The sequence below is a fragment of the Microcebus murinus genome, chromosome 27, assembly GCF_040939455.1.
Source record: "Microcebus murinus isolate Inina chromosome 27, M.murinus_Inina_mat1.0, whole genome shotgun sequence".
Taxonomy (NCBI): domain Eukaryota; kingdom Metazoa; phylum Chordata; class Mammalia; order Primates; family Cheirogaleidae; genus Microcebus; species Microcebus murinus.
The window spans coordinates 9,999,963-10,017,015 of record NC_134130.1 but is presented as its reverse complement, the minus strand read 5'-3'; positions in this window follow the sequence as shown (position 1 = coordinate 10,017,015).

Genomic DNA, 17,053 nt, shown 5'->3' with positions numbered 1-17,053 from the left:
AACAAAGACTTTCTTAAAGAAGGAAAAGAATGGGTGATGTTATGTGGAAAGGACGAAAACAGGGCATTTGTAGGATGGCTTTAACTCAATCATAAGGTGAGTGATAAGATGTTTTGCTGAGAATGAATGTGGCAGGGGTGGGATTGGAACCCAGCAAAGTGAAGACCTCATGTGTCCAATTTCATAGGGGCAGAAACATTTCACACCTGCGACCCTAAGAATCTAAGAAGATGATCTGTAAGTAAAGAATAGGAATTACATGCACTTTGGGGGGCGTGCGTTTCTAAGCTTCCAGTTGTGTCTGTCTAGCCATGGTTTTCCAAGTGCGGTGCTGTTGACATTTTGGCCCAGACAATTCATCATTTGAGGTGTGGGCCTGTACTGCTCACTGCAGGGTGTTTGACAGCGTCCCTGGTCTCTACTCATTAAATCCAAGTAGGAATACTCCCCATCATGACATAAAAAATGTTCCCGAATGTCCTCAGACATTGTCAATGTCCCCGGAGACAAAATGACCCTTGGTGGCGAACCACTGCTGTAGGACCAGCAGGCTGGCAAAGGCTGTGCTGATTTCTTTGCACCTAGTGGCAGTCCCCTCCTGAGGCAGAGCCTACATCCTCAGCCCTTGCCCTTCTCTGGAATTCTGGAACCTTCTAGTCCTGCTTGGTTCAGAACTTCTGATGTAAAGGAGACTTTTGGGGAAAAAACTATCTAGCCTTTCTAGTAATTCTCTGTGGGAGTTTTGTTCTGCTGAAAGGTATCCCCTAATATCCAGAAAAAGAATTTCAAAGCCCTTAAAAAAAAAAGTTTATTTAGTTCTACTACTTTTTTCTTTAGTCTAACTTGAGAAGTCTGCAAATTTTAGCCCATAGGCAAAAATCCAGCTGTTACCTGTTTTGGAAATAAAGTTTTATTGCAACACATTCACAACCATTCATTCATTCACATATTACCTTTGGCAGCTTTCACACTAAGACCAAGGAGTAGTTTCCACGTAGACCATGCAGCCCCTGGGCCATAGTTTGCAAACCCGTGCTGTGGATCTTGAACACTTTAAAGATAGAAACTAAAGAGTTTGTGTCTATAGTATCTAATGTATTGACTTCATGTTTAAATTTTCTTCGATTTATCTAAAAATAGAAATTGAACTCAATTGTTTTCTTTCAAATGATAAATGGAATGAAAAATCTTGCTGTTTCTGTGCTATTGAGTATTGTGTGAGTCAAATGGCATAGTTGGTTAAAGAATAATGCCAAAGGGTTAATTTTAAGATTATAGAGCCAATTTATGGTTGTTCCTCTTAGTTTCTTTTTTTTTCCAGCAAAAATCAGTCATGCCTACAGATTTAAAAAATCAGTGTATTTATTAAAAGTGGTATTTATTCATCTTTGCTCACCATTTTTTTTACATTACACGTTACATGTTCTTTCTGACATTCATCTGAAAAATATAGTTTATATTTGATATATTTGGTAGTCCCATATTTGACAATAAAAATGCTTCCTATTTAAGCCAGGTATGATGGTATGCACATGTAGTCCCAGCTACTTGGGAGGCTGAAGCAGAAGGATCTCTTGAGCCCAGAAATTCAAGACTGCAGTGTGCTATTATAACTTGTAAATAGCCTCTACACTCCAGCCTGGGCAACATGGTGAGGCCCCATCTCTTAAAAAAAAAAAAAGAAGAAGGCTTTCAGCCTGGTAAGGGGTGAGGTGGCTCACGCCTGCAATCCTAGCACTCTGGGAGGTCGAAGTGGGAGGATCGCTTGAGGTCAGGAGTTTGAGACCAGCCTGAGCCAGAGTGACACCTGTCTCTACGAAAAAGAATAGAAAGAACTTAGCCAGACAACTAAAAATAGAAAAAATTAGCAGGGCATAGTGGCGAGTGCCTGTACTCTCAGCTACTTAGGAGGCTGAGGCAGAGGATTGCTTGAGCCTAGGAGTTTGAGGTTGCTGTGAGCTAGGCTGACACCACAGCACTCTAGCCTGGGCAACAGAGCGAGACCCCGTCTCAAAAAAAAAAAAAACAAGAAGAATGCTTTCTATCTACTTTCATAACCCTTGAAATAGTTACCTTTTTCTACCCCTTCACTCACAGGCACAAATGAGGTACAAGTAATTCGCATAGTGGTATGTCACAAATGAGCTCATAAACCAAGGGAAAGAAATTATTTACTAGCTCAGAGTTGTTGAGATTATTTGCCCTTGGACTAGAATCATATTTGTGTATCCTGACTGTCAATACAGTGGTTTGTCTCTATGCTTCCACTTCAAACTCTTATAATTCTTTTTTTTGATAACTGATCAAGCTGGGAAAATCTTGTAAGTCATAATAATGATTTATTCTACTAATCTTTAATGATGAACAACATTAGTCAGACATTATCTTAACCTCACTTTGCATCTTGAATATTATGTATTTGTCATTCCATTCTATGACAAAAGAACATTTGCCATACTATTATATAAATCCTCCTAGTCCTTACACAAAAATGACTTGAAACTCTGAAACAGTGTTTATTTATGCTTTTGAGTTGCCACTGTACCTGGGTAGTGTCTATTATTTATTTACGTATCTCCTGAAGGTTATTGGTAATCCTTAGTTATTTATATCCCAGGGGTTCTTTAGCCAAAACGCTTTTGTAAAGAAGCTAAAGTATTTGTTTTTCAAATGAATGGCTATACTAACTAGAAAGCATACTTCTGCTTTATTGGGCTTAAAACAAAGTATCTTGCATCATTCCAACATCTGGATCTCATTTATTACTAAGGCAGGATAAGATGGATTTGGAAAAAATGAAGTGAAATCAGTTTTAGTGATCATTATCTGATTTTGCTTTTGGACTGAAAATTTCCCTCCAGTCAGGTTCTGACATGTTTAACTTTGAATAAAAGTGTGGAAAGGAAAAAAAGTTAGTAATCTATTCTACTCCTTCCCTCCCTTCAACTTAAAAAAAAAAAAAAACTACTTAATATAAAATGTTGGAATAAGGGGCATAATTATTTGAAATTTTTGTGCAATGGCTTTGATGGATTTTACATAATTTCAAATATTAGATGCACTTGTTAAAACATTTTACTCCTCTAAAAATATAATACACCTGGTCTAGATTTTATAGTTTTTCAAATTGATTATCTAAATTTGGGTGATTGTTGAATTTTTAAAAATGGGTTCATAAATGAGATATATCAGAAACGATGTATTTTAAGTCTCTCATGTGTGAATTAAATTTTCCTATAACAACATAACATTACATTTTAAAATTGTCAATCTGTGCCAGTTTTCATGCGTGTTAATATATGTCTTTAAAACACTTTTTTTTACATTTCCTTGAAATTCTAGAAGTATCTGGCACAACCGATGACTTTCTCAAACGTCACTTCAACGTTTTGATATACAAATCTACTTTTTCATTAAAAAGGGAAAAGATTTTTTTCAAAGACATTTAAAATGATTACAGAGAAGAAATCTCTCATGATATGATAACCTTATTCCCAGTAACCCTGATCATTACTAGTATCAGCACTAAAAAAGAACAAAAGGATGATCGTAGGAGGAGTATAACTAGAAATGATGAGAAGAGGTCTGGGAGTCACATTCTGAATGACAAGGCAAACTTTTCCTGGCAGCAACAGCTCTTAGACGCTGGCGTAATTACCCAAGTTAGAAAGAAGGAAAATGAGAGGACGTGCTATCCCTTGAGATATTTAAGGCCAGATTTGGCAAAGTGCTGGAAAAACAAAATACAGGAAAGTCCCCTGAAAGTGTTGCCAGGGAAATGGCCCGTGTGACCTCCATGTCACGGTGTCTGTGCGCCCTGCTATGGAGAGAGGGCATGGAGTCACCTTTGCTTTCTCACCGGTCCCAGCGTGACCACGGGAGCTGAGCTGAGCTGACCTGGCTGCTGTTTTCCTCCAAATGACCCTTAAGCGGCGGGGCCACTAAGCACTTCAGGATTGCAAAGAGAAAGTTACAGCAAATATAAAAATTATTATTTCTCATCACTCAACTTGTTGGCCAATAAATGTTGAAATCTGGAAATAAAGTCCAAACCAGGTTTTCCTGTGTTAGTTGAAATCTGCATTTAGTGTTTCCATTGAATTCAGTTTGATTCTATGCAGTTTCATTTCATGGATATTTACAAAGAAGCTATGATTGCATTCAGGTAACTCGAAGCCTGGGGCCTATTATAATAAATTGGTCACTGATCATGTTGGAAGTTCAAGAGGTTCTTCTATTTGAACGGCAGGAACAAAGAAAATTTCCCAAGTCTCCATCTGGTTCAGCAATTCCATAAAGCCTGGGTGTGCAGTACAGTGGGAAAAACTCACAATCGGGCGATAGGACTGTTAATTCATCAGCAAACATTTTCAGGCTCTTAGTAGGGTTCTGGTCCCATTCTAATAGGTGCTAGGGGTTAGGAGAACTGAAATGAAGTCCTGACCATGGTTACCTATCTCATTCCACAGCTCTGTTCAAGAGTCAGGCGAAGGACCGGCGCGGTGGCTCACGCCTGTAATCCCAGCACTCTGGGAGGCCAAGGCGGGAGGATCACTTAAGGTCAGGAGTTCGAAACCAGCCTGAGCAAGAGGGAGACCCCATCTCTACTAAAAATAGAAAGAAATTAATTAGCCAACTAAAGAAAAAATTAGGCATGGTGGCACGGGCCTGTAGTCCCAGCTACTCGGGAGGCTGAGGCAGGAGGATTGCTTGAGCCCAGGAGTTGGAGGTTGCTGTGAGCTACATTCCTACTCAAGCACAGTCCTGTGAGAGCCATTCTGAATGAAAATAGTGCTGACTCCCTGCTGACAACGGTAACATCAACAATACGACAGAAAAGACTGAGTAGCTCCTGTAATCTCACAGCGTTTGAGCCTCAGCTTCCCTCATCTGTTCCTCACAGCAGCCTTTTCTTTTCCACACGTGGGGAAACGGAGGCACAGAGAGCCCAGGTGACATCTGGGACGTGGCAGAGCCTGCTGTGGAGTTGGGAAGGGTCGTGACGTCCGCTCAGCCGAACTCTTATCCTTCAAACTCAGGGATGGCCGTTTGACTTTCTCTGCTCAGCGACTGCCGGCAGCCTTGTGCCACTTATTGATTTTTTCTAGGAAACTCCTTGCTCTGTGGAAGCCTGCTGCGCTGGCCTGCAAGGAACAGCTATTTCCTTCCAGAAAACCTCAGCTCTTAGTTTGGGGTCCCTCCCCTTCAGAGGCAGCTTGGATTCCAACCAGAAAGGACCATCTGATGGCAAAAGGAGGACTTAAAGGAAAGATTTATTAAGCAGTTATTATGTATCAGGAACTTGTTTAAAAATATCTCATTTATGGCTCACAGCAGCCTCAAAAGAGAATGCTGGGGTTCAGGACAGACAAGGGGGGCACCCAAGGCTGCCCAGAGGATGGCAGCAGAGGCGGGCTTTGACTTCACGCCAAGCCTGGCCTCTCACCCCTCCCTGCGCTGCCCTGAAAAGAATATATGGTCAGCACCTTGTTTGATCAAAACATTTCTGTGATTTAAATCTGTGATAACTGCCACCACTGCGACAACGCAGGCCACTCACTGCTCAAACCTCACCGCCATTGACAAACTCCCTCCACCCCACCCCACTGTGGCTTTCTCTTCCGTCATAGCATTTGCCACTATCTGACAAAACACAGGGTTATTTGCATTTATCGTCTATCTTGCCTACTGGAATATGCACGTGTAGAGCTTGCACCTTGTCTGACCTGTGAATTTCTATATCCTTTGCACCTGGAATAATGCCCGAAATAAATAATAAACACTTGTTAAATGAATGAATAAGAGCAAGTTTTTAAAGGCAGAGTAGGTAACAGTTCTGTGATCTACTGATCGTAGCACACTATGATTTAGTCTGGAAAGCATATTTTGGTGCAAAAAAAGAGGCAATTTGTACCATGCGTTTGCTTAAGAAGTTAAAAGCGATTCCCAGCTTAAAAATTTGGCTCCAATATAGGCCGGGCGCTGTGGCTCACGCCTGTAATCCTAGCTCTCTGGGAGGCCGAGGCGGGCGGATTGCTCAAGGTCAGGAGTTCGAAACCAGCCTGAGCAAGAGCGAGACCCCGTCTCTACTATAAACAGAAAGAAATTAATTGGCCAACTAATATATATAGAAAAAATTAGCCGGGCATGGTGGTGCATGCCTGTAGTCCCAGCTACTCGGGAGGCTGAGGCAGCAGAATCGCTTGAGCCCAGGAGTTTGAGGGTGCTGTGAGCTAGGCTGATTCCACGGCACTCACTCTAGCCTGGGCAACAAAGTGAGACTCTGTCTCAAAAAACAAAAAAAAAACAAAAAAAATTTGGCTCCAATATAAAGCTTCACCCAGGTATCCGCTGACATTATTGATTCTATTTGTTAGGAATTTTAAATACCACTGTTGCAACTGTTTAAATGTTCCTTACATGATAAATGTAAATGTATCTATTTTTAACATTATTAGATTCTAGAAGCCTAAGGGCAAAGCAGACATATTAATTCACCTTGTGGAGCTACGAAGTAAGAGAGAGGGTAGGAGCAGTGATGTAGAAAAATAAAAATATCAGAAGAGGGCCAACTAAATTATAACAATCTAAAAAGTGTTGATTTTATCTATGGAAAAAAACCACAAATTAATCACTGTTGAAAGTCAAAATTCTAATTTTGTGTGACATCTATTGAAAAACTAAAAATAAACCAGAAATACAACCAGTGGGAAACATCAGTACAATTTTGCACACGACGTATCCTAAAACTAGCCCTATGACTGAACTATGGCTCTTTCAGTAACTGAATAAGGGTTTTGTTTTTAGTTTTGGTTATTTTTTTTTCCTTATTGCCCTACTGTGGACCTCATTACTATAAATGAACTGGACAGGCCAGTCGAGGTGACTCACACCTGTAATCCTAGTGCTCTGGGAGGCCGAGGTGGGAGGATCGGTTGAGCTCAGGAATTCGAGACCAGCTTGAGCAAGAGTGAGACACCTCCCCACCATCACTCTACCAAAAAGAGAAAAAGCAGCCAGACATGGAGCGCACCTATAGTCCCAGCCACTCAGGAGGCTGAGGCAGGAGGATCACATGAGTCCAGGAGTTTGAGGTTGACGTGAACTATGATGACATCACTGTACTCAACCCATGGTGACAGAGTGAGACTCTGTCATTAACAAACAAACAAACAAACTGGCCAGAAGTGAATCCAGGTTTTGTGGGGTCTGAACTTTAATAATTCTCTCTAAAGAAAAAGAGTACAAATTATAATTATAAAATTAGATATGAAGTGAATATTTATTTAGAATGAGAAAAAACCTAAATTATAAATTTTTTAATGATGATAAATATACCACAATATATAAATGCCACAAAAATACACAAAATCCAGATAAATAACAGTATCCTTCCTAACCATTTGGCATACTTTTTTTTTTTTCTTTTTTTTTTTTGCCTGTCCCCAGGAAATTGGCATACTTTTTTTCCCTATGTTTTTTGGTTGAATACTCTGATCTCTTTACCTGACAATGATTTTGTTATATCATATTTTCCATTAACCTCTAGCATGGTTAACCCAAATTAGTTTTTTATTATTGATCATTGGATTGCACAAAACATGTGACTTTCCATACGGTTGTAACCCTGTGGCTAAAGGTTTGTGCTGATACACATAGAAATTCTGATAAATTCTATTTCTCATGACAGCCATAAAAAAGGTATGATGCATTTATAATTGTGTGTGCTGCATTATCTGGCATATACCTGAAAGGGGAACCCTTTGTATTTGACTAGACCTCTATAAGACATGAATCCTTCGGTGACAACTTTTATTCTGGGGATTAAAAGAGTTTTCCTCAGACTAACTTCTGGCTCTGCACATTTCAACCTTTATTTCTCTCCCACTACCCAAACACTCACAGTGTCAGCACCTTAGAATGGTCCCATGGTGCAGGGGTCAGACCTCTGGCCTTGGTCTTCCATGTTCCGCCAGGCGAGTTGGCACAACACACAGTGGGAGAACGCATGGACACTGTTCGTTCCTGCATAGGGGCAGCTTTACATGGATCTGATCACAACACACACAAATATATTCCACTAAACCCCAAATGAACAAATCCTCGACTCATTTTCTCCTTAGCTGGATTCCAAAAATGCTCACAGCTGCTCCAAAATCATGTGGAGGGAAAGTCGGAGTTGACAACAATCTTAACCAAATTTGGTTTAACCAAATTTGGTTTAACCAAATTTGGTTTGGCATTTTACTCTGGCAAATTTTACAATGGTTGTGTGAACATGAACACATGCTGGTGTTCCTCCAGGGCCTTGGAAGGGATTCTGGAAGTGAGAGTTCAAGAGGTTTCCACTTCGTCAACCTCCTACTAAATTGTCATCTGGTAATCGTGAGAATCCACTGCACTTCATCTGCTCTTTGGGTTGACAATGCATGTTTTCATCTAGCTTCCCACTCTTCCTGCTCTTCAAGTGACTGTCTCCTTGTCACTTGCATCTCAGCCAGAGAGCTTTTCCTGATCACCTGGTGTGCAGCACACCCACCACGCTCTGCCATGTCACCTGCTTCATTTCCTCGCTAGCCTCGTGGGTTGGTGGAGGGACTAATCCAGGTGTGGTTAGGGCTCCTTCTTCCCAGTACTGTGGACTGGATGTCTTTGTCTCTCCCCCCACCCCATGCATATGTTGAAGCCTGACTCCCCAGTGTGACGGCATTTGAAGGTGGAGCCTTTGAAAGGTAATTGAGGGAATTAGGTCATGAAGTGAAGCCCTCACTGAATGGGATTAATCTCTTACAAGAAGAGACACAAAAGAGATGGTCTCACTCTCCATTTTGTAAGGATACAAGAAGGCAGCCACCTATGAACCAGGAAGACACCCTCCTGAGATGCTGGGTCTGCCTGAACTTTGATCAGGTCCCATTTATTTATTTTTGTTGCTGCTGTGATTGCTTTGGGCGTCTTCTTCATAAATTCTTTGCCTACGCTGATGCCTATAAGAATTTTCCCAACATTTTCTTCTTAAGGTTTCACACCTTAGGTTTAAGTCTGTTATCCATCATGAGTCGATTTTTTTGTGAGAGGTGAGAGGTGGAAATCTGGTTTCAATCAAAACACTAAGAAAAGAAATTGTAGAAGATGTAAACAGATGGAAAACTCTACCATGCTCATGGATTGGCACAATCAATATGTTAAAATGTCCATACTACCAAAAGTGATCTATAGAATTATCACAATCCCCATCAAAATGCTATCATCATTCTTTACAAATCTAGAAAAAGTAATTCTAAGCTTCATATGGAACCAAAGAAGACCTCATATAGCCAAAGCAATCTTAAGCCAAAAGAACAAATTGGGGGGCATCAGTCTGCCAGACTTCAATCTTTACTACAAGGCTATAGTAACCAAAACAGCATGTTACTGGCGCAAGAACAGAGATATAGACCTTTGGAACAGAACTGAGAACCCAGATATAAAACCATCCTCATATTGTCATCTAATCTTTGGCAAAGCAGACAAAAATATACGTTGGGGAAAAGAATCCCTATCCAATAAATGGTGCTGTGATAGAGTCTTTAAAGAGGTAATTAAGTTAAAATGAGCTCATCAGCGTGGGCCCTACTCCAATATGACTGGAGTCATAAAAAGTGGAGATGAAGGCATAGACAGGTCCAGAGGAAAGAATGTGAGTGAGGACAGAGGGAGATGGCCATCTGCAACTCAAAGAAAGAGGCCTCAGAAGGAATTGACTCTGCTGACACCTTGATCTCAGACTTCCAGCCTCCAGAACGTGAGAGAATAAATTTCTTTTGCTAGGTCACCCAACCCATGGAGCTTCTTATGGTTCCTAGCACAGAGTGACATGGTTCCTTGTGCTCTGAGGTTGAGCGAGGCAACGACTCTGGGCTTTGTGTAAAAGCAGGAGATACCGGTGAGCATCCTGCAGGTCTGCGAGCCTCTGTGACAAAACTGTAAGTCCCCAGCAGCAGCAGTGCCAGGGATAGTTCCTCCCCAAACAACATTCGGCCTCTAAGTGACAGAGGGCATGTAGGTAGCAGAGAAAATGCTTTAGGAAGGGCCTGGGGGCTTCTCCTTTCAAACCACGCATTCTCTCCCCCACTGGAATGCCACAGGGCCCACCACCTGCTCAGAGGGCCTTTCTGGGAGGGGCGTGCATTCCAGGAAACCAAGCACGTGTTCCAACTGCACCAGGCTCTCCTTGGGCCAGCAGATGCTGAATTCGTGACTTTCCAATCATCAGAGAGTTGCGTAATTGTAAAATGTGGGTTCACAGATGCTTATCCATCATAGTGATGATCTATATATGTATTCTTTAGCACTTTGGGATGAAGTATTTCTTTAGCACTTTAGTATTCTTTAGCACTTTAGGATGAAGTTCTGTTATCTTTAGTTCTGTTAATAATTAATTCCAACCAGTATGTTTCCTTCAGAGGTTAACAACAATCAATTTTTTAAATAATTTTTCCTTTTATTTCCTCATATTATGGGGGTACAAATATTGTTAGAGTTACATATATTGCCTCTGCCATCCCTCCCCTACTCCGCTATGTCAGAGCTTCAAGCGTGTCCAACCCCCAGGTGGTGCGCACCGCGCCCATTATGTAAGTGCACACCCTTCCCCTCCTCCTCACCCTTCCACCTGCCCACCTCCCCATAAAAGCTTTTTTTATATATACATTTTGGTTACAATGTATATCTTAGCCTCTCCCTAAAAAGAGTTAGAGGTAATCACTTCCCCCCACAATGCTCACCACATCCCTAAGATGTGGGTCTCCCCCCCAAATTCCTGGTGGACACTACCATGTTTTGAGCACCATACTTTTAATCAGTCAGTACCAATTTGATGGCGTGTAGCTGTGGAGCCCATTTTCCAGATCTCGTGTCACCTCGCTTTGTATAATGGGCTTAAGCTTAATCCAGGATAGCATAAACGGTGCTAGCTCACTGTCGTTTCTTAGAATTGAGTAATATTCCATTGTGAGCATATACCACATTTTAGTTATCCACTCATGAATTGATGGGCACTTGGGTAGTTTCCATGACCGTCCAATAGTGCTGCCATAAACATTCGGGCACAGATGTCTTTATAATAGAGTGACTTGTGTTCTTTTGGGTAGATGCCCAACAATGCTATGGCTGGGTCGAATGGTATTTCTATTTCCAGCTGTTTGAGGTATCTCCAAATTCTTTTCCACAAAGGTTGCACTAATTTGCAGTCCCACCAGCAGTGTAAGAGTGTTCCTGTCTCTCCACATCCTCGCCAGAATTTGTTGTTTTGGGATTTCTTGATGCAGGCCATTCTCACTGGGGTTAGGTGGTATCTCATTGTGGTTTTGATTTGCATTTCTTTAATGATTAGAGATGTTGAACATTTTTCTATATGTTTGCAGACCATTATTCTGTCTTCTTTGGAGAAGTTTCTGTTCATTTCCATTGCCCATTTTTTGATGGGGTTGTTTGATTTTTTTCTTGTTTATTCTTTTAAGTTCTAGATAGATTTTTGTTATTAGACTTTTATCAGAAATGTAGAGAGCAAATATTTTCTCCCACTATGTGGGTTGTCTGTTTGCTCTAATGATAGTTTCCTTGGCAGTGCATAAACTTTTTAATTTGATCATATCCCATTTGTTTATTTTTGATGCGTCAGTGATTGCCTTGGGGGTCTTCCTCTAGAATTCTTTGCCTAGACCAATATCTGAAAGAGTTTTCCCAACATCTTCTTCTAGGATTCTTAAGGTTTCATGCCTTAGGTCTGTTATCCATCTTGAGTGAATTTTTGTGAGAGGTTGAGATCTTGATTCGCTCTTCTGCACGTTGCTAACCAGTTTTCCCAGCACGATTTATTGAAGAGAGAATCTTTTCCCCATAGTATATTTTTGTCTCCTTTATCAAAATTTAGCTTACTGTATACAGATGGTTTCATCTCTGGTATCTCAGATCTATTCCATATAGTGATGCTTTTGTTCTTGTGCCAGTATTAGGCAGATTTAACTATTATTGCTTTATAGTACAGTTTGAAATCAGGAAGATTGATGCTTCCCAGTTTGTTCTTTTTACTTAAGAATGCTTTGGCTATATGTGGTTTTCTCTGGTTCCATACAAAAAGAAGAATTATTTTTTCTAGATCTGTAAAGAATGCTGGTGGTATTTTGGTGGGGATTGCATTGATTCTGTAGATCACTTTAGGTAATATTGACATTTTAACAATATTGATTCTACCAATCCATGAACACGGTAGATTTTTCCATCTTTTTAAATCATCTGCAATTTCTTTTTTTAGTGTTTCATAGTTCTCCTTGTATAAATCTTTTGTATCTCTTGTTAAGTATACTCCTAGGTATTTAATTTTCTTTGGGGCTATAGTAAAGGGTATTGCAATTTTGATTTGAGTTTCTACTTGACGGTTCTTGATATATATGAATTCTTCTGATTTGTGTATATTGATTTTATACCCTGAAACTTTACCGAATTCATTTATCAAATCTAGGAGTCTCTTGGATGAATCCACGGGGTTTTCTAGGTATAATATATCATCAGCCCCAATTTGGATGCCCTTAATACCCCTCTCTTGCCTGATTGCTATAGCTAGGACTTCGGGCACTATGTTGAATAGAAGGGAAGATAGTGGGCATCCTTGTCTAGTTCTGGTTCAAAGAGGGAACTATTTCAATTTTTCCCCATTTAGAATGATATTAGCAGTTGGTTTGTCATAAATGGATTTGATAAATTTAAGGTATGGGCCATCTATGCCTATTTTGTTAAGAGTTTTTATCATAAAGGTATGTTGGACTTTGTCAAATGCTTTTTCTGCATCTATTGACAGAATCATATGGTCTTTGTTCTTGATTTTATTTATAAAGTGAATTGCATTTATAGACTTGCACATGTTGAACCAGACTTGCATCCCAGGAATAAAGCCCACTTGGTCATGGTGAATTATTTTTTTTTGATGTGCTGCTGAATTCTATTTGCTAAAATTTTATTTAGGATTTTTGCATCTATATTCATGAAGGATATCAGTCTATAATTTTCTTTTTTTGTTGTGTCCTTTCCTGGCTTTGGTAGCAAGGTGATATTGGCTTCATAGAATGAGTTTGGAAGGATACCATCCTTCTCAATGGTATGGAATAGTTTCTGTAGTATAGGTATGATTTCATCTTTGTATGTTTGGTAGAACTCTGAAGTGTAGCCATCTGGCCCAGTACTTTTCCATTTGGGGAGGTTTTTAATTGCTGCTTCAATTTCTGAGCTTGAGATTGGTCTGTTCAAGAACTCAATTACCTCCTGGGTGAACTTGGGGAGGTTGTATGAGTCCAGGAATCTGTCCATTTCGTTTTCATTCTGTAGTTTTGGGGCATATAGATTTCTATAGTAGTCAAATATAATGTTTTGTGTTTCTATGGAGTCTGTTGTGATCTCTCCTTTTTCATTTCTTATTGAGTTTATTAGAGTCCTTTCCCTTAACAACAATCATTTTAAGAGATCTTGTCTTTGTCTGGGATATAAATTTCTTCCCATATACATAATCTTACCTCGCATTCTAAGTCACCTTTTAAAGGGGGAAAAATAAAATAAAACAACAAAATACATTGTTTTAAAGCTTTGAAGTTTAACACTGATTTCGAAGGGTATAATTTAGTGCCAGTTCCAAATAATAGTCATAACTCATTTTCAGTAATTCACTGACAGTACATTTTTCCTTAAAAATTATCTTTATGGGCTGGGTGGTGGCTCATGCCTGTAATGCTAGCACTCTGGGAGGCCGAGGCAGGCGGATTGCTCAAGGTCAGGAGTTTGAAACCAGCCTGAGCAAGAGCGAGACCCCGTCTCTACTATAACTAGAAAGAAATTAATTGGCCAACTAATATATATATAGAAAAAATTAGCCAGGCATGGTGGCACATGCCTGTAGTCCCAACTACTGGGGAGGCTGAGGCAGCAGGATTGCTTGAGCCCAGGAGTTTGAGGTTGCTGTGAGCTAGGCTGACGCCACGGCACTCACTCTAGCCTGGGCAACAAAGTGACACTCTGTCTGAAAAAAAAAAAAAATTATCTTTATGCTTCTGATGTTTCAGATAACCCAGTATTAAGAACGTTAAACATGCAATATTTATCAGTAAAAACATAAAGTAACAAAACTACAGTCAATAGACATCATGAGTCAACATTGTCATTTCATTCCTTGATATTACAGACAAATGCCCTTCAATCTTTTGGAAAAATCAAATGCTTAAAACTATTTTTTCTAATATATTTATTTATCTCCATCTTCATTGTCCTAAAATACACCCCTCTGCACATGTTTATAAAATAGGCTTTTTGAAAATGAAACTTTTAATAGACATGTATCCTAAAGGGACTTTAATCCATATGGTTTTCACTTGGCAAGTCATTCAAACTGAACTCATGTGAATACATTAGCTAATGTTGTAAGATGACTGCTAGTTTGTTTTTTTTAAGGCTTTTTAATAAGCAGGAAGATTTGCTGGCCCCAAGGGAAATGAAAACTTATGTTTGGTTTTGATATTGAAATCATGGTGCAGTATTCCAGGCTTGGCTATTCTAAATTTCACAATGATGTTTACACTTTTTGCTGTAATGCTTTATTTTTCTCCAAAATAAATCTTATTATTTCATTTATAATGAAGAGTAACTTCTAGGCCTTTGAATAATTAGGAAGCAATCATAGACATTAGTTCAAAATGGAGAGTAATGATATTTTTGAGTGAAAAATTGAATTAGAAAACTTAAAAAGAGGCACAAGCCAGGCATAGGTATCTAATATTAAATTACTGTGGAAAAAGTCATTCCTAATGGAATATTTTTGTTTCATTATGTGCCCTCCTGGTTCTTGTTAAGCCCAGAAATCTTATGGTGCTGTCAAAATGGGGAAAGATAAAATAGATATTATTTGCTGGAAAAAATAATTAAATTATTTGAGTTAATGAATGAATGGTGCTATAAAACAGAGCATCTGATACATTATTAAATCATTTAAATGGCATAGAACTAGAGTTAGTCCTAGAAGACAATTGTCAAAATTACTTTAGTTACTTTTTTCTTTAGAAAATAGTATTTTTTGCTCTTGCTTTTTCTCTTAAAGCCCAAATAAAACAAAGGGGAGGCTTATGTGCTATTTGATCAGGTATTTGGTTCCATGTCTCTGCTCACAACTCAGTTTCACCATGACTGGTCTGGGATTTGATTTTACTGTCCTTGCAGACTACTAAATTAGCCTGTTACTATTTCATAGGTACTGAAAGAAGACATTAGACTTTTGCATAAGAGACAAAGAACTTTATTACTCAGGGCATTGCAAATAGCAGGAACGTTAATTAGCATCAGTTTGCATCAGTTCAGCTTGCCCCAAGTCCCATGGGGTGACACGATGGGACCCAGATGGATGGGGCACACACAGGGGGTTTGCGCACAGCTAAGGAACGCTAGGCTCAGAGGATCCACTGCTTTTATAATGATATAGTTGGTTAGCAAACCTGCTCTCCATCTTAGGCTGTAGTATTACCTCTTCCCTGAAGGCTGCTTGCTACAAACATAACCTAGAGAAACGGCTCAGGAAAGAGGCATCAGGAACTTGCATTCCGGAACTTGCATTCTTGCATTCTACCCAGAAAGACATAAGGAAGCACTAGAGAGGGGTGAGAAACCCACAGCCTTAAGGCCACATGTGGCTTTCCAGGCCACTAAGTGCAACCTTTGACTGAATCCAAGTTTTACAGAACAAATCCTTTTATTTGTATTAACACATTTTTTTTTCATCTTTTATATTTTGATTTTATTCTTTAGAACGAACATATTTAAAATACCAAAGAATAAAATAAGTTTCAATGAAACAACACTCCGGAGCAAGATGGCTGACCAGAGACACCAGCTCTCAGACTGTCTCAGTAAAAAGGAGAAGCTTTAGATGAAAGAGGAAAAAAATGAACAAACAGACAAACAGAGATCAGGTGTGGGTCTGAGGGAAGAGTGCCAGAACCTTCAGGAGACTCCATGGGAAGAAGTTGCTGAGCAGAATGGGAAGGAGGGAGGTATCGGCAGAGATCAAACTCTGAGAGGCTTAGAGTCCAGTGAGAAGGGCAGGTGAAGTGGTTTGTTTTTCCCTCCCTTGCATCTCAGACTGTTGGTGGGCTCCTGAGCCACTGGAGAGACGTTCTGCCCACAGGAGCCCAGAGGCTGCTGTGACCAGTGAGCTGAGAGCTTCTTGTGGACAGGGTACCAGGCAAACAGGCTCAATTAGAAATGAAAAAGGAGATATTATAACTGATACTAGAGAAATACAAAATATAATCTGTGAATACAATAAAAATATATGTGCACATAAAACTGGAAAACATTGAGAAAATGGACAAATTCTTGGAAAAACACAACATCCCAAGGCTCAATCAGGAAGAAATAGTGCACCCAAGCAGACCAATTATAAGCAAAGACATTGAAGCAGCAATAAAAAATCTTCCAAAGAAAAAATTCTTCTGGATCAAATGGTTTCACAGCTGAATTTTATCAGACCTACAAAGAAGAATCAGTACCCATACTGCAGAAATTATTTCATAACATCAAGAAGGAAGGAATTCTTACCAACTCATTCTATAAAGCCAGTATCACCTTGATACCAAAGCCAAGAAAGGACACAACTAAAAGAGAAAACTATAGACCAATATCCCTTATGAATATAGATGTAAGAATCCTCAATAAAATTCTAGCAAACTGAATTCAGCAGCACATCAAAAAAATAATCCACTTTGACCAAGTAGGCTTCATCCCAGGGATTCAAGGATGGTTCAACATATGTAAATCCATAAATGTGGTTCACCACATAAACAGAAGCAAAAACAAGGATCATATGATCGTCTCAATAGATGCAGAGAAAGCATTTGGCAAAATTCAGTACCCTTTTATAAAAACTCTTAACAAAGTAGGCATAGAATGAACATACCTCAAAATTATAAAAGCCATACATGACAAAACCCACAGCCAACATCACACTGAATGGGGAAAAGCTGAGAGCATTCCTACTCAG